This window comes from Balaenoptera borealis (genome assembly GCF_965194805.1).
Source record: "Balaenoptera borealis genome assembly, contig: HAP1_SCAFFOLD_1044, whole genome shotgun sequence".
NCBI classification, from domain to species: Eukaryota; Metazoa; Chordata; class Mammalia; order Artiodactyla; family Balaenopteridae; genus Balaenoptera; species Balaenoptera borealis.
The window spans coordinates 40,820-60,446 of record NW_028123167.1 but is presented as its reverse complement, the minus strand read 5'-3'; the positions used below and the strand labels follow the sequence as shown (position 1 = coordinate 60,446).

The following is a 19,627-nucleotide window of genomic DNA, read 5'->3' as shown; positions in this document are numbered from 1 at the left end:
GGCAAGGAACAGCAGACCCCAAATCTTCCAGAAGCTCCTAAACTCTGTGAGAGCCTTGGGTGCACCTGAGGTAGCTCAGGGCGAGGAGGCACCAGGTGGAACAGCAGAGAAGCCACAAGACTCATCTGGGAGGGCCTTCTGGGGGAGGTGGCCCAGGGAGTCATCTCTGCCCCTCGCTGACTCCTGGGAATTCTTGGACATGTGGCTCCCTGTCTCTGAGCCTTGGTTTCCTCATCTGTTGAACGAATGAGTAAGGTTCTATCTAGTGAAGCTCCAGGGAGTGCTCACCCCAGGCGAGGGGTGATAATTTTCAATTTGCCTCTGCGTCCCCCATCATTTGTCTCCTGCCTTCCACCCCCGTCTGAAGGGCAGGCCCAACCTGTCCTGAGCCTCCTGGCTAAGGCCAGAGGGGCACCTTACCCTTTGGAGAGAGGGCAGATTAGGGAGGAAACTCCCAGTTTTCAGAGCAGGGTAACTGAGGAGTAAGGAAGCTTCTGGAAGGCCTTCACTTAAGAAGGGCCCATTGAGGGCAGCAAGTGAGGAATATTCGGGAGGCAGGGCCAGGGCCTGAGGCAGACCCCGGGGCCACCTGGGGCACTCTGTGGAGCCCCGTGCCATGATGCCCACCTGCCCTGCCAGGCCACTGGTGTGGGTGGGTCCTCCCTTACTTCTGGTCCCTTCTCTGTTTCCAGGACAGAACTGTACCTGCACCAGCTGGCAGACAGCAGCTCCTTCGGCATGGGCGTGTGGCCTAAGGTAAAGAGGAGGTCCTTCTGGGTGTGAGTGGGTGTCTGTGTCCCCATGGCCAAGATGGGCGGGTCCCCTGTGTGGCTCGTCCCTCTGCCACTGGGGTGAGTAGTTGGCAAGGGCTGGTCACGTGGGGGAGGCAGGGTTGCCTTTATGGGGCCTGGGCTTGTCAGGGAAATGAGTCTTGTGCTAATAAAGGGAACCAGGAGGTGGTTTGTGTAGAGGTAAGGGCGCGGTCTCCGGGACAGGCTGTCTGGGTTCAAACCCCGGCTCTGACACTTACTGGATATGAGACCTCAGGCATGGACCCTAGCCTCTCTGAATGTCTGTGTCCTCTTCGGTAAAATAACAACAGAACGGGCGGGCAGGCTGAGGGGAGGACAGAGCGTGGCACGGCCTGCCCGCCTGGGCCACGGGGAGAAGGTCGGGGTGCCGCCCGCGCCCTCGTTCCGCTGCCTGGCGTCCTTTGTGGAGGCAGGGCTCCCAAGGAGCTCAAAGGCCAGGGAAGGACACACGGGACGGTCCAGAGCCACCCTACCGCTCCAGTGGTGCAGCACCCTCTCTGAATTCCTACTGCCACCAAAACACATCCCTAAGGCCTTTGGGAAGAATTGCTAGGACCCAGGAAGGCGGCCCCTTGCTGTGGTCCAGACTTCAGCAGCTGCCGATGACCAGAGGGAGCCAGCCGGCCGGCCGTGAGCAGGAGGACAGGACACGGGGACAGGGACAGCCACAGCCGGGCTTCCCGCAGCTGTGCCCACCGCCAGAACCAGCTCCAGCCAGTCACAGCCCCCGAGATGCCAAACAGTGACGGGCGAGAGGCCGGCAGGAAACTGACACCCCCTCACTGGAGAGCCTGCCCGGTCAGGGTGCGGGGCACCATCCCCGTCTGAACTCACCCCACAGCTCAGCCGTCTCCCAGTGACCCAGACGCGTCACCACGGCCCCAGGGCTGATCCCCGACCAAGGTCAGAACTCCCCCCAGTGTGACGGCCCCCATGCCACTCCTGTGGTGGAAGGGACGGCAGGCAGAGACCAGGAGTAGAGTCTTTTTTATTAATGGCTGCGTTTTCAAAGAACCGTTTTGTTACCAGGAAAGCTCCCCAGGAAGGGATTGCATTAGTGCAACAAGGGGGAGCCTTGATGCCAGGCTTTCCAGACACTTCCAGGTGGAGACTTTTGGCCTAGGCCGGCCGCCGGGGACTCGGGGGCTGGGAGGACACACGGCCCCTCCCCCGCCCCGACGGGGCGCTAAGGCACCCGGCCCGCCTGGGGGGGCAAAACCCCGTGCCGTCAGCAGGCCGGCGGCTTGCAGCCCTCAACCTGCAGCCCTTTGCTCAGGAGGAAGGCGTCCTGCATGGGGTCACAACCCAGGAAGAGCTTCACCATGCCCTTGGCATCCTCGGAGCCCCCTGGCCTCAGAATGCAGCTTCTGTAGTCCATGGCAACCTGAGGAGAGGGGGCGGGGCTGCAGGAGGGTGGAGCACCCCCTTCACGGAGGGTGTGGGTGTGGCCACCTCTGCTGTGACTCAACAAAGGGCAGGGGAGCAGGGGGTTCTGGGCAGGGCCCTCAGAGCCTGGCAGGCCCAGGCGGGCGGCAAAAGCATCTAGGCCCAGGCCCAAGGACCTCCGTGTTGGTCTGCACGGCAGGCCGGCCTCTCACCTTGCCACTCAGGACGCCCTCCTGCTTGAAACGAGTGTGTGGACCGTGTCCGCGGAGTACACCTCGCTGCACAGGTAGCCATAGGACTGGGCGTCATAGCTTCCTGCCAGGTGGCCGAAGGTCGCAGGCAGGTGGGTCCCTGGGACACACGCGGAGAGGCTCCTGCCCGGCCCCCTGGCCGCTCCGTGCCCCTTCCCCAGAGCCCAGAGCTTGGGGCCTCAAAGCAGCCCTGTCTGAGTCCCCTGCCACTAGAGGGAGTATTGGCCCAACACTTCTAGAAAACGGGGACCTTGCGGGCAACTCAGTGGAGGGACACAAATCAATCTTTGCCGACTTTCTGCTGAAGCTCACGAGGGTTCACCCCTAAGCCTCTTACAGGGACAGCTGCCCGAGGCTCCGAGGGATGAGTCAGGGCTCGCCCTCCAGCACGGGGAGAGCGCGGGTTAAAGCGCTCACGAGGGAGTGAACTGCGTCTCCGCACCGACACGCACGGGCAAACCTCGTCGACGCGTTCCGTCCGGGGTATGAAGCCCTCTCCTGCCTCTTCCAGGCTCTCCAGAAAGCACGTGCAGATACGCCCAGCCCACCCTCGGACTCCGCGGGCCACAGCTGGAGGGACCAGCCCAGGAACCCAGGCAGGAAGAGGCCAGAGGTCAGCAGGCCTCGACCAGAGCCCGTCAGTCGGTCCCCCTTCACACACCACCAGAGGATCCTCTTGAACTGGGCAGTAGCCGCCAACCGACCGCTAAGGTGGGCCCGGCGTGTGCTTGGCTACCTGGCGTGGCTGGGACCCTGAGGATCTCCTGGCAGAGGCGGGCATTGTCCTAGGCCGGGTCCGAGGGCGTCTGCGTGTGCAGGGCCTGGTCCACCTTGGCCAGGACGATCTGGCGCAGGTTGAAGAGGCCTGGAGGGCGGGAGGAAAGAGAGGGGGGCGCTGGCACTGTGTCCAGGCCGTGCTTTCCAGCCGGGCGGTCTGGGAGCCCCTTTCCTTTCCCTCGGCCCGGCCGCACGGGGGTTGGCCAGCCGGGACTTGATGAGCTTGTCCAGCAGCTCCTGGGGGACGGCACTGCCCGTGCCCCGCCGAGACTGGCAGCAGCGCCAGGGCTTCACAGGGTGCGGCGCTCCCGGCCCCAGAGCCTACCCTCTGGTTCTCATCCCCGGCTGTCACCAGAGTCGCAGGCAACGTGCCCTTCTTTTCGTTTGTCTTTTTTCCGGCCCTCGACCACGCAAAGGTGTGAAGCCCTGCCACTCGCTGCCACGTGGATGCACCGTGAGAACACGGTGCTCAGCGAGAGAAGTCAGACACAGAAGGACACACAGGGTGTGACCCCACTGAGGGGAAACGTCCAGAACAGGTAGATCCACAGAGTCAGAGTGGGTTCCTGGTTGTCAGGGACAGGGGAGGGGAGGGAATGATAACTAAGGGCGTGAGGGACCTTTTTGGGGTGAGGGAAATGTTCCAGAACAGGGCAGTAGTGACGGCTGCACAGCTCAGTAAAGTGTCCCCACGCGCTCCGGTTGCAGTCTGTGAGAGCATCGCTCTCAGGACGAAGGGCTGACTGCAGGAAGACTGAACGAGCACTGGGTCCTGGGCCCAGACACTCATCTGGGGACCCCCCCCACATTGGGAAGTCACTGGGACTTGCTGAGCCTCCACCGAGACTGGCAGCAGCCCCAGGGCCTCACAGGGCGTGGTGCTCCCGGCCCCAGAGCCTAACCTCTTGTTCTCATCACCGCCTGTCACCAGCCTTGCATGCAACGTTCCTTTCTTCTATTTTGTCTTTTTTAAAGGCAACTCTTGAATACCTGTATTTAACATGCAGGGAACCAGTCCTGACTCCTTGATCTGGGACTTCCAGCCTCCAGAGTCTCGAGGACATCCACTTCCGTTGTTTACGCGCCCAGTGCGTGGGGTTTGATGATGGAAACTGACACCAAGGGCGTCGCCTCGTGCGGGGTGACATCAGCGGAAGAATCCCGTGGCGAGGGCTTGCCTGAGGACCACGGGAGACCCCGGGCCCTCCCCGCCCCCTGCCTTCAGCCCCTCGCCTGCACCCTCCTGGGAGCGGAGCTGGTGCATCGCTTGCCAGAACTCATGGAAGTAGGTCTCCAGCTCATCATGCTGCAACAGGGAGGGCGGGTTGGGCGTAGGCTTGGTGAAGTTGGCCACCATGGCCGCGATGGCAATCTGGCGCCTCCCGTCCTGCTGCAGGCAGCCCGGCTGCAGGCCAAAGCAGGCCATGTGCCCGGACTTCCCTTCCCTGGGGAGGGACGCGGGTGAGGCCCCGCTACCACAGAGGAGCCCCGGCCCACGGCCGACAGGTTCCCCCACGCATGCACCGAGGGTAGAGGTCCAGGTAGAACTTGCTGATGGATGACCTTGCCCGAGGCCGCGTCCCAGACCGTGTAGAGCCTCACATCTTCATCTTCGTGACGCATGTTGGCGCCTTCCTCCAGGTCGAAGGTCAGCCCCAGCAGCTCCTGGGAGATGCCCAGCCGCCCGCGCGTGACCACCTGCATGGGGAAGGACTCATTGAGCAGGTACTGGTCCACGTGGTAGCGCGTCTCCTCCCCCTGGTTCATGTAGTAGCGCAGGTCCTAGACGTTGATGGGCCCGTCAAAGTGCAGGCCCCGCCTCTGGCACTCAGCCTTCTTTAGCTCCAGGATCACGGCCGCTCCTGCTCCCCGAGGGGCTTCAGCTTCTGGGCCAGCTCATCTGCGGGCGGAGGGGAGAGGCTCAGCTATGTCCCTGTGGCAGCCGCCCAGCCGCCCCCCACCCCACGCCCCTCGAGGCAGAATGAAGGGTTGGGGAAGGCGACCCCCAAGGGCTGACACAGTGGGGTCTCAGGCAGCACCACGTCCAGTCAAGGTCCACCTGACCCCCGTCCCCACTGGGACTCGGGGAGGCGGGGTTACCTAGGAAAGTGGCCACCACCTGGCTGGTCTTGGCCATGTTCATCTCCAGCACAGAGTCGGCACGCGTGCTGAATCCCAGCAGGCGGGACTTCTGAGCCTGCAGCCTTACCAGCTCCCCGAGGATCGCGCAGTTCTCCTGGAACCCAGAGACAGCCAGCGCTGGGGACCGTGGGCCACGCCCTCCCCACAGGCCCCGGGCCAGGTCTCTGTGGGTGGGAGGGCTCTCAGGCCACTGGCGGGCACAGCCAAACCCCCTCCCTCCTCCTCCTGGCCTGGATTTCTAGACACTTTGGTGCTGTCCTAACATGTGGTCTTTATGAACACAGGTCCTTTTGGAACCAGAAACGGCGTGAACCATGATGAGCTCTAAGGCCAAGGGCAGGAAGAAATGTGACCAGGCTCTCCAGGAGCCACCCAGGGGCCTCCCCGGGCTCAACAATACAAACTTGGCTGCCGTGCAGACAGCAGCTCATCCCCACGGCGCCCGAACACCCAGCCCCTGGACGGCGAGAGACCTGTTGCTGCAGGTGCCCCGTGGTTGGCTGGTGAGGCCTGGCCCCAGGCGTACGCCACCTTCTCTGGGGCCACCTCTCTGGGTCTGCGGTGGGGTTCTCCTGGGAGCCCCCAGTCACCACAGGACCAACGTGGCCTGTCTGCAGCCCAAGAAGGTGGGGACACAGGTCTGTCCCCCGTGGACATCACCCGCGAGGCCGAGCAAGCACCAGTGGTGTCTGCGGGGAAGATGAAGGGCTCATGCACAGCCCCCATCTACTGAAGATGCTAAACGGGAGAAGCACAGACTGCAGCCACATGCGGTATGGACCAAACGCAAGTGTCCTTGCAGGAACCGATGTCTGAATGTCGAGGCTGTTCCCGGGCCACAGTGAGAAGGCCCAGGCCCCACGCAAGGCACAGAGAGGGGATGGGGGGAACATCTGCGAATCTGAGCTCATCGGGCATCACCCCAGAAGGAGAGGGAGAGAGCCAGAAGGAGATACGGAGGGAGAGGGAGAGAGAGGGAGGTACAGACGTCTCTCCTTTCCCTGGGGGTTCTCTAGTGCAGCCAAGCCTGAAAACCACTGCATTTCGGGAGATGGGTCCTCGTGGAAAAGTTAAATAGTAGCTCATGGCATTATCGACACATATTAAAATGGCCCCAAATCTTGGGGAGTCAGGGAGGGGAGCTGGCGGCTGCCTCGTAAAGGAGGAGAGATTGGGCGTCAGAGGAGGTGCCTGCCTCCACCACCTCCGCCGCCGCTGCCCCCCCCCAGGGCCCCGCAGACTTCATCTCCCAGCTGTGGTCCTGGGCTGGAAGGCAGCGGGGAGGTCAGGCCGTCCCAAGCATCAACGTTGACTTCAGGGCTGATCTGAAAGGCGCCTGGTGTTTGTTGAAGCAGAAAAAAGAGAAAGCAGTGGGCAGAGGATGGGAGGGGGAGGGAGCCCCCATCAGCCCTTCTCCCTGTCTCCCTCTCTGTCTCCCTCCCTCCCTCCCTCCCTCTACCTCCCTGCCTCTCACTCTCCCTCCATCTCTCCCTCTGCCTCTCTCCCTCCCTCTCTCCCTCCCTCTCTCCCTGTCCCTCTTGCCCTGTCCTGTCCCTCTCTCCCTCCCTCCATCCCTGTCTCTCTTTCCCTGTCCCTCTCTCCCTCTCCCTCTATCCGTCCCCCCTCCCTTTCCCCGTTTCCATCTCCCTCTCTGCCTCCCTCTTTCCCTGTCCCTGTTTCCCTGCTCTGCTCTCCCTCTCCCTCTCCCTCTTTCCCTCTCCCTCTCTCCCTGTCCCCCTTTCCCTGTCCCTGTTTCCCTGTTCCGCTCTTCCTATACCTCTTTCCCTCTCCCTCTCTCCCTCTCGTGCTCCCTCTCCCTCTCCCTCCACCTCCTTCCCTCTCCAGAGAGGGAAGGAGGTGGAGGGAGAGGGACAGGGAGCAGGAGAGGGAGGGGGGAGAGGGAGAGAGGGATAGAGGGAGGGAGAGGGACAAGGAGCAGGAGAGGGAGGGGGGAGAGGGAGAGAGGGATAGAGGGAGGGAGGGAAAGACAAAGACATCTCTCCCTCCCTCTATCCCTCTCTCCCTCCCTCTCTCCCTCCCTCTCTCCCTCTCTCCCTCCCTCTCTCCCTCTTCCTCGCTCCCTCTCCTCCCTCTCCCTCCGTCTCTCCATCTCCCTCACTCCCTCCCAGAGACAGAGAGACGAAGAGGCAGAGACAAGGGAGAGGGAGAGAGGGAGAGGGAGAGAGAGGGGGAGAGAGGGAGAGACGGAGAGAGGGAGAGAGAGAGAGGTCTCTTCCTCCCTTTCCCTCTCTCCTCCTTCTCTCCCTCTCTCCCACTCTCCCTCTTCCCTCTCCCTCCCTCCCCCCTCCCTCTCTCCCTCTCCCCCTCTCCCTCGTCTCTCCCTCTCCCTCCATCTCTCCCTCTCTGGGAGGGAGTGAGGGAGAGGGAGAGACAGAGGGAGGGAGAGGGTGAGACAGAGGGAGGGAGAGGGAGGGAGGAAGGGAAAGGGCGAGGGAGGGAGAGGGAAGGAGGACAAGACGTCTCTCCCTCTCCGTCTCCCTCCCCCTCCCTCTCTCCCTCTCCCTCCCTTCCTCTCCCTCTCCCTCTCCTAGAGGGAGGGAGGGAGAGGGAGAGACAGAGGGAGAGGAGAGGGGGAGTCGGAGAAGGAGGTAGGGAGAGGGAGAAGGCGAGAGGGTGCCTGCTTCCCTCTCTGTCTCCCTCCCTCCCTCCCTCCCTCTCCGTGTCCCTGTCTCCCCCCTCTCCCTCTCCCTCTCCCTCTGTCTCTCCCTCTCTGGGAGGGAGAGAGGGAGAGGGAGAAGGAGGGAAAGTGATGGAGGGAGGGAGAGGGAGAGAGGGTGAGGGAGAGAGGGAGAGAAGGAGGAGAGAGGGAGAGGGAGGGAGGAAGAGAGCTCTTCCTCTCTCCCCCCTCTCTCTCCCCCTCCCTCTCTCCCTCTCCCCCTCTCCCTTGTCTTTGCCTCTCCCTCCGTCTCTCCCTCTCTGAGAGGGAGTGAGGGAGACGGAGAGACGGAGGGAGAGGGAAAGGGAGGAGAGGGAGGGAGGCAGAGGGAGGGAGGGAGGGAGAGACGTCTCCTCCCTCCCTCTCCTCCCTCTTCTCCCTCTCCCTCTCCCTCTCCCTCCAACTCTCCCGCTCCCTCCATCTCTCCATCTCCGTCACTCCCTCCCAGAGGGAGAGACGGAGGGAGAGGCAGAGACAGGGGAGAGGGAGAGAGGAAGAGGGAGAGAGGGGGGAGAGAGGGAGAGGGAGAGAGGGGGAGGGAGAGAAGGAGAGGGAAAGAGGAGAGGGAAGAGGGAGAGGGAAGAGGGAGAGGAAGAGGGAAGAGGGAGAGAGGAGAGAGGGAGAGAGGAGAGAGGGAGATAGGGAGAGGAAAGAGAGAGGGAGAGGGAGGGAGAGGGAGAGAGGGAGGGAGAGAGGAAGAGACAGAGGGAGAGACAGAGAGGGAGTGGGAAAGAGGTAGAGGGAGAGCGGAACAGGGAAAGAGGTACAGGGAGAGAGGGAGGCAGAGAGGGAGGAGAGGAAGCAGGGAGAAAAGAGAGAAAGAACACACCGTCTACATTTCTGTCAAATGACACCGGGGATCCTTACACAACCAGGAGAAAGTAACACAGGGAGGCTCTTTCTCAGCTGGAACTGGAACTGCAGACGGGGCCAAACACCACCAGGCTGGCCACACGTGTCCAGCCGCCGCTCCAGCCCCGTCAGCCGTGAGTCCGGTCACCAGGGCTCTGAGTGTCTGCTCCAGGGAGCTGGGGTTCACCCTCTCACCCGGGAGGCCGGGCCAAGAGAGCAGGGCCCCGGGCTGGACACATAGGGGAAAACGCATCCCCACAGGACAGCTTGTGCGAGCAGATTCAGCTACCAGATTCTAGAGGCCCGGGACCACCCTGTGGCCCGTGAAACCCAGGAGCCACGAGGGTCTTGCAACGTGATTCCTGTCCGTTGGACTGTAAAGTTTGTGTAGGGAATCTTGGAAACAGTGGTAACAAGGCTGAATTGGAACGAGCTTTAGGCTATTATGGACCACTCTGAAGTGTGTGGGGTGCTAAAAACCCTCCCGGCTTCGCTCTCGTTGAATGTGAAGATCCCCGAGATGCAGCCGATGCTGTCCGAGAACTAGATGGGAGAACACTATGTGGCTGCCGAGTAAGAGTGGACCTGTCGAATGGGGAAAAGAGAAGTCGAAATCGTGACCGCCTCCTTCTTGGGGTCGTCGCCCTCGAGATGATTATGGGAGGAGGAGTCCTCCACCTCCCACACATCTCCAAGATGGAGAGCCTTCTCCGTCAGCCAGAGCAGGTCCCTTTCTAGATATAGGAGAAGAGAGAGATCCCTGTCCCAAGAGAGAAATCACAAGCCGTCCCGATCTTTCTCTAGGTCTCCTAGCCGATCTAGGTCAGATGAAAGGAAATAGAAGACCACTTTGCAAGAGGAGTGGTGTACAGGCAATAACTTCATTTGGCAGGAGTATGTACAGAAAATTCAAGTTTTGTTTGAGACTTCCGAAGCTTGGTGCACTTTTTAAATGTTTTAGTTGTTCACATTTGTTTGTCTCTTGGGACAGTGACACATAAAGGTGTCATTCTCTATGGTTTGAAATGGGTCCTGGGAGGCATGTAATATGAAGAATTGTTACCTTACAATGTTCCCTTAAGCAAAATTGAACTTGCTTTGAATTTTTGGTCTTGCCTAGACTGATAATAAAACTCTAACTCCTGCCCACCTAAAGTGTGATGTTTACTATTATGGAAACAACACTGGCAAACATTGAAAAGACTTTCTGTAGCTGGGATATGGTATGCAGCTGTAGTTAAGCAAGCAGTCTTTAAAAGGTGCTGTGAACCCAAGCCAGCAGGTAAAAATGAAAGCCGCACCCTTACCCTAGATTAGAGGTTTAAAAATTCCACTAGTCTTCACACCGGACAAGAGATTGTCCAGGGAGTTTAAAATCTAAGAAGTTTCAAGGAAGTTAGTTTACCTTTGAGTTAGGTCATACGTCCCCTCTGTGATTGCTGTACATGAATACATAGCTCTTTGTAATATTTTTTGGAAATTTGAGATTATCAAGATACCAATGTCCTGCCAGATTAAGAGTATATTGTAGAGCTGAACTTTGAGTTACTGTGCAATTTTTTTTTTCATGCTGTCATTTGTAATATGTTTTGTGAGAATCCTTGGGATTAACGTTTTGGTTGCAAAAGAAAAAAAGAAAAGAAAAGAATCCGCCTGCCAATGCAGGGGACACAGGTTCAAGCCCTGGTCCGGGAAGATCCCAGGTGCCGCAGATCAACTAAGCCCGTGGGCCACAACTACTGAGCCTGCACTCTAGATCCTGGGAGCCAGAACTACTGAGCCCCCGTGCCACAACTACAGAAGCCCACACGCAACGAAGACCCAACGCAGCAAGAAAAAAAAGACAATACTGGCCAGGTGATCAAGGGTAAAATCGTTTGTCATAAGTCCCGTTGATGGTGTGTATCCTTGATGTGACCTGAGGAGAATGGCATTTTTATCTCTGTCTGGGTCTTCTGCCCCAAACCCCATAACTCCAGACCAACCATAAGAAAACATCAGAAAACAAACAGACTAACAAATTGAGGGACAAAACACCTGACCAGTCCTCCTCAAAACTTTCAAGGTATCAAAACCCAGCGACGTCTGAGAAATGTCACAGCCCAGAGGAGACTGGGACAGAAAAAGGATGTTAGGGGAACACTAGGGAAATTCTAATAAAGTGTGGACTTTAGTTAATAACAATGTATCCATCTTGGTTCCTTAGTTGGATAAACATGTCACACTAAGGTACTAATGAGTTGGAAATAGGGGTACTGGGTCAGGGTCCACGGCACTCTGTACACTCTGTACAGATCTTTGCAACTTTTTTGTAACTCTAAGCTCTTGTAAAATTAAGCGAGTACTGAACAGAGCTAAGAATGTTATTTCCCTGATTTGAACATGCCTGAGTTTCTTTTCATGGTCACATTTTTGCTATTTGGATGTGTCTTGGAATCAGTAGCAAAGGAGAGTTGCCAGCCCCTGGGAAGATGTGGGTGGTTCGCAGGTGGCTTGCTCTGGAGCTGAAGACCACGGTGGGAAGTCTGCAGCCTCGGGCTGCACTTAGAAACATGGGAGGGGATGGGCCAGCTCAGTTAGGGATGGAACCTATAAATAAAACTTTTTTCTTTTCCGTTATGGCTTATCACAGGATACTGAATATAGTTCCCTGTGCTAGACAGTAGGACGTTGTAGTTTATCCATCCTATATTTAATAGTTTGCATCTGCTAACCCCAAACTCCCAATCCAACCCTCCCTCACTGTTTCTCCCCCTTGGCAACCACAAGTCTGTTCTCTATGTCTGTGAGTCTGTTTTTGTTTTGTAGACGCGTTCATTTGTGTCATATTTTAGATTTCACATATAAGTGAGATCATATGATATTTGTCTTTCTCTTCTGACTTACTTCACTTAGTATGATAATCTCTAGGTCCATCCACGTTGCTGCAAATAGCATTATTTCATTCTTTTTATGGCTGAATAATATTCCATTGTATATATGTACCACATCTTCTTTATCCATTCATCCATCAGTGGACATTTAGGTAGCTTCCATGTCTTGGCTACTGTAAATAGTGCTGCAATGAACGTTGGGGTGCGTGTATCTTTCTTTCTTTCTTCTTTCCTTCTTCCTTTCTTCCTTTCTTTCTTTCTCTCTCTCTCTTTCTCTTTCTTTCTTTCTTTCTTTCTTTCTCTCTATTTCTCTCTTTCTCTCTTTCTTTCTTTCTTTTTTCTTTCTTCTTTTATTGTCACACGGCATGTGAGATCTTAGTTCCCTGACCAGAGATGGAACCCACGCCCCCTGCACTGGAAGCATGGATTCTTAACCACTGGACCACCAGGGAAATGCCAGGGGTGTATGTATAGTTTTGAATTAGAGTTTTCTCCAGATCTATGCCCGGGAGTGGAATTGTGGAACCCTATGGCAGCTGTATCTGTTCCTGCACGCCTCACATCAACCACCTGCACTCCAATCCTTGCTCTCAACGTCATCTTTGGGGAACCCAACCTGCGACAGGGACCTTGACAAGAAGAAATGGCTCAGGGAAAAGCTACCTGCACGGGGAGGAGATAGAGACCATCGCCCCTGGGGTGCGGAGGGGAGAGTGGGTGCAGAGGTTTGTCATTTCACCCCCGATACTCATCTCAGCCCTCGTGGCTGCCCCACTCTAGGTCACCTCGGGATACAGAGGTGACCCGGTTAGAGTCCCTGCCTGTGCAGGAATCGGGGCACCAGCGGGTCTGAATAATATTAGTGCAGGGTCTCCCCCGTGGCACTGGGGTTATTTGGGGCGGGTCATCCTCTGCTGAGGGCCCCTCCTGGGCACTGTGTGGGGTTTAGCAGCATCCCTGGCCTCACCCATTTGATTCCAGGGGCCCTCCCTCCCAGTTGTGACAACCACAGATTTTCCCCACACATCACGGAAGAACTGGGTGAGGCGGGGGCAGGATGGCTCTGGGCGAGGACAGCTGTGTTGAAGCAACCAGCCTGGCCCAGGGCAAGGTCTGCCCCAATCCCGTCAGCGCCTGCATTTAGAACTGCCCCTTTCCTCTCCCACCTCCCCTGCCCTGCAGTGGTCTCCGAGACATCATCCCCATGTAATAAATCACACCTTCTCAGTTTACTGTTTGCTGCCCTCGCTAGAACGTGAGCTCTTTGAGGACAGGGATGCTGTTATGTCCCCAGCACCTAGAAGAGTGTCTGCTGTGTAGTAGATGCTTCATAAATACTTGCTGAATAAAGGAGTTGAATAAAGGGATGAGTGGATGAATGAATGAAGGTTACAATGGAAGGAGGGGGGAGATTCCCTTTCTGGCTCTCGGGGGTTGGGAGATCAAGTGAAAGATCTGTCCTAAATAGGCTGACCAGCCTTCTGGGGTTCCCCGGGACTGAGAGTTTCCCCAGAGTTCCAGCGCTCAAACCTGAGCGGTCCTGGGCAAACTGGGGGCGGGTGTTGGTCACCCTATCTAAACACAGTAACAATTCCAGCTGCAATAGCAATGGCCAATGACCTCTACGGTCTTATTGACCATGCACAGTTCTCTACCTGGCGGGGAAGGGTGGGCCGGGATTGGAATTCTGGTGATCCAGGGCGGGTGAGGGCACACCCCGGGCTTGTGGAGGGGAGTCCAGGAAGGTTCTGGAGGAAGTGACAGTGACACAGGAGGGAGGGAGGAGTCTAAGGAAGAACATCCCACATGACAACCTGTGCCAATGGCCCTGGGCCCAAGGTCACACCTGACCAGGGCTTGCTTTTTTTTTTTTCTAATTTACTTTTCCCCACATGGATATGCAATTGTCCTAATGCCATTTATTGAAAACTCCTTAATTTCCCCACTTTCTATCATATCAAGTTCTCATATATCTGTTTCTGGATCTTTTTTCTATACCATAGAGCTATACGTCCCATCCTTGCACCACTAGGGCTGTTTCATCACTATAACTTTATTTATTCATTTTGTTTTGGCCGTGCTGTGTGGCATGTGGGATCTTATGTCCCTGACCAGGGATCGAACCCGCGTCCCCTGCAGTGGAAGCTCGGAGTCTTAATCACTGGACCTCCAGGGAAGTCCCCAGGGCTTGCTTTGACATCCATGGAATGGTGGCAGGTGGGCACGGGGAGCAGCTGTCTGTGAGCCATCCTGGGTAGAAATGCAGGGTGGAGGGGAGGACAGATGGAGCTGGAGGGGAAGAAGCGGAGGAGGGAGGGAGGAAGGGAGGGAGGCCGGGCGAGAGACAGACAGAGAGTTTCCGGAGACAATAGCTCTGGCCGTGTCCTAGGGCATGAAAGCTGAAAATAGCTCCTAGTGCCGGGAGCCTTGGAGCCGGAGGCTGGGAGCCAGGGTGACTGGCTCTCCTCCCTGGTGTGTGTGTGTTGCGGGGGGGTGGGTGGCTCTGGGCTTCTCAGGCTGGGAATGGGGTGCACAGAGCAGGAACGGAGCAGGGACCCTTCTCTCTGGAACCTCGTGGGCCATCCTCAGCTCACAAAGCTGAGCCACTCCTTGCCCTACGAGTGGGGGGCTTATCCTCCCTGTCCCCTGGATCATACCCCCTCACACACAACTTCCCCGTGTGTGTTCCCAGCAACCAAGAGAATCTGTTTTTAAAAGATTTGGGGGAGGGGGGTAACCATACAAACAAGAGCAGAATGGATACTTTTTCAGGATATGAATGGCTCTGTGTAAGCCCACCCCCAGGGTAACCACAGTCCTGACCTCTAACACTCTTGACGAGTCAGCCTTGGTCTGGGCTTGCGGACCCACGGAAGCTTCCTCATTCCCTCCTTCAGGTCCCGACTCTCCCTCGGCGTCTTTGTGAGAAGCACCCGGGGAAGTGGGACTGCTAGGCTGTACTGCTGCTAGAACTCCACCTGGGCTCCACCAGGCTCCAGCCCCCCGCCCTGTCCACCTAACTGACCCTGAGGCACCTCAACTGGTAGGAGCAGCATCACCTTCCCTCCTGGGACTCGTGATACTTAAGGGAGACACCGAAAGACAAGCCTTTGGCTCCCTGGCTGGCAAAGAGCAGGTACTCAATTGTCATAAGTGTCCGTATCAGTGAGGGTTCTCCAGACAAACAGAATCCATATGGGGTGTGTGTGTATATACACACACACGTACATATGTACAAGCATACAAAAATATACAGCTGTGTACATATGCAGTATGCGTACACACATATACACATATAGTATATACAATACACACATACATATATACACACATATAAAATGCAGTTTGTATATATACAGTATGTATACACACATATACACACAATATAGACAATACACACATACATATACACTATACATACACACATATAAAATGCATAGTTGGTATGTATACAGTATGTACACATACGTATAACATATGCAATATACACACCTAGGTACATATATAGCATACGTATATACACACATACAAAGATATTTAGGTGTGCATATAGACAGTATACATACATACACATATAATATATGCAATACATACACGTACATACATATAGACACACATATACACCTACATATAAAAGCATATAGCATAAAAATATATATGTACTGTATATAGAAATTCATCGTATATATACATACATATATCATATATATAAGATATATACACATACATATATACAATGTGTACACACACACCCCTATATGTAAATATGCGCATGTACATACACATATAAATTCATACGCAAGTGTGTATATAATAGTATATTCATATATACATATAATACCTAGAAACATATTGGGGGGGAGGTGTCACGGTACGTCAAGGGCGGGAGTCGAACCCGCCACCCCAGGCCCCGAGGGGTCTCCCCGGGTCTCCACTTCGGGCCGGTGGGTGTGGCCGGGGGGGCAGCTGAAGACGTGCGTGCGTGCTTGCGTGCGTACGTGCGTGCGTTCGTACGTGCGTACGTGCGTGCGTGGGGGCGGGTCCACGGGGCGGGAGGCGCTCGCCGCGAGTGAGTGGTTCAGCTGGGCCCCGGCTCATTGTGCTTGCCTCACGCCGGCCCCAGTTGGCAGCAGCGCTGGAGGCCCCGGGCCTGTGACCACAAAGAGGGAGCCGGGGGCCGGACGGGAGCAGGCCGGCGGCGGCGGCGGCGGCGGCGGCGCCGGCTGAGGCCCAGGCCAGGCTCCCTCCCCTCAGCCTCCCGCCCGCCCGCCCGCCTGTCCCGCCCCCGCCGGCGGCGCCCCGCCCCTCCCCCAACCGCCAGACTAGCCTGGTGCGGGGGCCGCGCGCGAAAACGTGGGGGAGAAGCTGAGGCTGGAGTCGCCCGTGGTGGCCGAGCCCGCCGTCTACCCATGGCTGCTGCTGGTCTACGTGAGTGCCGCCCGTCCCCTCTTCCCGGACCTCCACCTCTCTTCCCCCACGGCGCGCGCTGAGCCCACCGAGTAACGGAGCGACTCGAGTCGCCAGACCCTCTTTGGAGCCCCCCTTCCCGCCCTGCCTGGTTCTCCGCGGCCGTTTCCAGCCCCCGCGCGCAGGGTGGGCAGAGGGGAGCCGGGGCCGGCCGGGGCCACAGACTCGGCAGCGGGGACCCCGCGCTTCCGAGGGGCGCCCGAGCCGGTCTGCCGTTGGCCCTGTAGGGCTGGGGACCCAGGTCCGCCCCCCCGCCCCCCGGCCTGGACTGCCGGCGGGCTTGCCCTTCCATACTTTATGATCTGACACGTCGGGTTTCTTTTTCCTGGCCAGCTTTACCATTACCTGACCAGCTTTCCCAGCATCCCCTGATAATGTGTTAGATATTCAAGTTTTAGGGCCCGGTCCCAGCCCTATGGAATCAGCAACTCTGGTGGGGCTCAGTGATCTCTGTTACAACAGGCCCTCCAGATGATTTTTATTCACCTTAAAGTTTGAAAATATCTGCATTGTCAGCTGGCCGAAGCGTCCACCAGCAGGTGAAGGGGAGTGGCGCCTGGAAAAGATAGGGACTAGCCAAGGTAAGTACAGTAGCATTTGCCATGGTAGTAATGGAGAATGCCTTTTCTCCACTGGTTGGCACAGACTAGTATCTGGGAGCAGTGGCAGGGTTATTTAGGATGCTTTACATTGCAGTGTAGAGTGACCGCTGTCCTGGTTTGCCAGGGACTTCCCCTGTGTGAGCACTTAAAATCTCATCCTGGCAAACCCCTTAGCCTTGGGTTTGATAAACTTAGGGAATAACGTGAAATTTAGGGGAAACATGATCTAGGTTTTGGGCAAGTCACAAGTGCTAATTAAAGCTAAGCAAGTATGGACAACATCTAGCCTTCTTTACCCCTTTGCGGGGAGGTAAATCTTGATTGGGTGAGAGGACTTATTGTTAAGAGATCTTTGTAGAAACATCCCCTTCTGCTTAGTCCGCTGGTTCTCCGTTCTGGCTAGACATTGGCATCGTCTGAGGAGAGTTAAAAGGATTGTATTGGTCTAGCATGACCAACCGTCGGTGTGAGGGTTTTTAAAAAGTGCTTCAGAGGATTCTAATGTGCAGCCAAATTTAGGTGCCACTGCTTAAGCTTTTGAACCGCTGCTACGTATTTTCACCTCATCTTGCTGTGAGAATATCCAACTGTAGTTGAGGTTTGTTGTTTTTCTTTTTCTTTTTTTAACTGTCTTATTATAAGATTTACTGTCTTAAATAAGATTGAATGGACAGAAAATCCTGCTAGTCCATCTGGTATAGCTGGATACCCAGAGTAATATCGTTAAGATATGTACCATTTAAGTATTGTGACTGGCCTTTTAAAAATTAACATATGCATTAAATTAGTATTGATAGTATAGATCTCTTTCGAAGTTGTCATGTTGGGGAGCTATACCTCTAATCTGCTGCCATTGCTAAATATCTGGACACCTCTTACTAGGAATTGCTTTTAAAAATCTTTAGGGATTAAAACCAAGATTGCTGTATTATTTGTACTGGGACCACAAAAACCTCACAGAGTTCCCCCGCTGTACCTTCTACCCCCATCTCTAACCCTTGGCAACTTCTAATCTGTTCTCCATCTCCACAGTTTTGTTATTTTAAGAATAATATGTAAACATAATCATGAATTACTTAATCTTCGGAGATTGGCTTTTAAAAACTTTTCCCTCGGCATCATTCCCTTGAAGTTCATTTCAATTTTTGCATATATTAATAATTTGTTCCTTGTTGTTGCTCGGTAGTATTCTATCATAAGATTTTATCACAATCTGTTTCAACATTCACCCATTGAAAGACATTTGGGGAGTTGCCAGTTTGTGGCTATTAGAAATAAAACTGCTATGAACATTTATGTGTAAGTTTCTGTGGGAACTTCATTAAGTTTTTGTTTCTTTTGGATAAATGCTCAAGAGTACAATTACTGCATTGTAGGGTGAATCTACTTTTAGGATTAAAAGAGACTGTCAAGCTGTTTCTCAGAGTGGCTAAACCATTTTATTTTCCCACCAGTGATGTGATATAATTTTTCTACGTACTCGCTAGCATTTGATGTTGTCACTATACTTTAATTTTAGTTATTCTCTGATATCTCATTATGGTCTTAATTTGCATTTCCCTGATGGCTAACGATGTTGAACATCTTTTCATGTGCTTCTTTGCCATGTGTTTATTCTCTTCCATGAAATGTCTGTTCCTGTCTTCTGCCTATTCTCTAGTTGGATTTTTTTAAGTTGTTTGGAGAGTTCTTTGTATATTATAGATACAAGTCATTTGTCTCCTATGGGATTTTCAAATATGTTTTCCCACTGTGTAATTTGAGTTTTCATCCACTTAAAAGGATCTTCTATGAAGCATTTTAAACTCATTTTGATGAGATCCAATTGATCAGTTTTTGCTTTTATTGATCATACTTTCGGTGTCAAGTCTAAGAATTATTCACCTAGTTGTAGATGCCAAAGATTTTCTCCTATTTTTTTTTTCTAAAAATGTCCTGCTTTTACATTTAAGATTATGATCCACTTTGATTTAATTTTTGTGTAAGATGTGTAAGGTTTAGGTTAAGGTTCATTGTTTGTTTGTTTGTTTTTGTCGAGGGATGTCCAACTGTTTCAGTACCATTTTTTGAAAAGTCTATTCTTCCTTGATAGCTTTTGCACTGCTGTCAAAACCAAGTTAAATGTATTTGTGTCAGTCTATTGCTGGGTTCTCTGTTCCATTCCATTGATCTATGTATCTACCCTCCATCACTACTGCGAAATCTTGAAATTGGGTAGATTAATTCCTCCCATTTTAATCTTCCTTTACAAATTGTTTTAGCTGTTCTTCAGCCTCTTCCTACCATATAAATCTTAGAATAAGCTTGTCTATATCCACAAAAACCTTGAGGGCATTTTAAGAGTAATTGTGTTAAGCCTCTTAACTTGGGGAGAATTGACAGCTTTATTATGTTGTGTTTTCTAATCCGTGAACAAGGTATGTCTCCCTCTTTGTTTGGGACTTTTAAAATTTTCTTCATCAGCATTTTGTAATTTTCAGTATAGAGGTCCTATAAATGTCTTATTGGGCTTCTATTTAAGTATTTATTTAGGTCAGTTGTAAATGGCATCACATATTTTTATTTAAGCTTCTACACATTTGTTATTAATATATAATTTGATAAAATTGTGTGGATCTTGTACTCTAAAACATTTACAAACTAATATTATTTCTCAAGCTTTATGTGGATTCCTTGGTATTTTCTCCATTTAGATTATCATCTCATCTTCAGATATAGACAGTTTTAGTTTTCCTTATTCAATATAATAGGATATATTACTATTCAACATTCAGGAGGATATATTCCT

General features: G+C 53.9%; 2 pseudogenes across 2 annotated transcripts in view; one reads left to right on the top strand and one right to left on the bottom strand.

Moving 5' to 3' along the window:
• Positions 1 to 5,468, bottom strand: part of LOC309621838 (thimet oligopeptidase-like) — a 50,958-nt pseudogene extending 45,490 nt beyond the window's left edge. The window contains exons 1-7 of the transcript in view: positions 5,327 to 5,468; positions 4,751 to 5,126; positions 4,476 to 4,671; positions 3,421 to 3,478; positions 3,186 to 3,314; positions 2,411 to 2,549; positions 2,050 to 2,196 (exon numbers count right to left, since the gene is read on the bottom strand). The product of the transcript in view is annotated as a thimet oligopeptidase-like (transcript). The remainder of the gene's footprint in view (positions 1 to 2,049; positions 2,197 to 2,410; positions 2,550 to 3,185; positions 3,315 to 3,420; positions 3,479 to 4,475; positions 4,672 to 4,750; positions 5,127 to 5,326) is intronic.
• Positions 5,469 to 9,251: 3,783 nt separating this feature from the next.
• LOC309621837 (serine/arginine-rich splicing factor 3 pseudogene) lies at positions 9,252 to 9,738 on the top strand (annotated as a pseudogene). The gene has a single exon. The product of its transcript is annotated as a serine/arginine-rich splicing factor 3 pseudogene (transcript).
• The last annotated feature ends 9,889 nt before the right edge of the window (positions 9,739 to 19,627 follow it).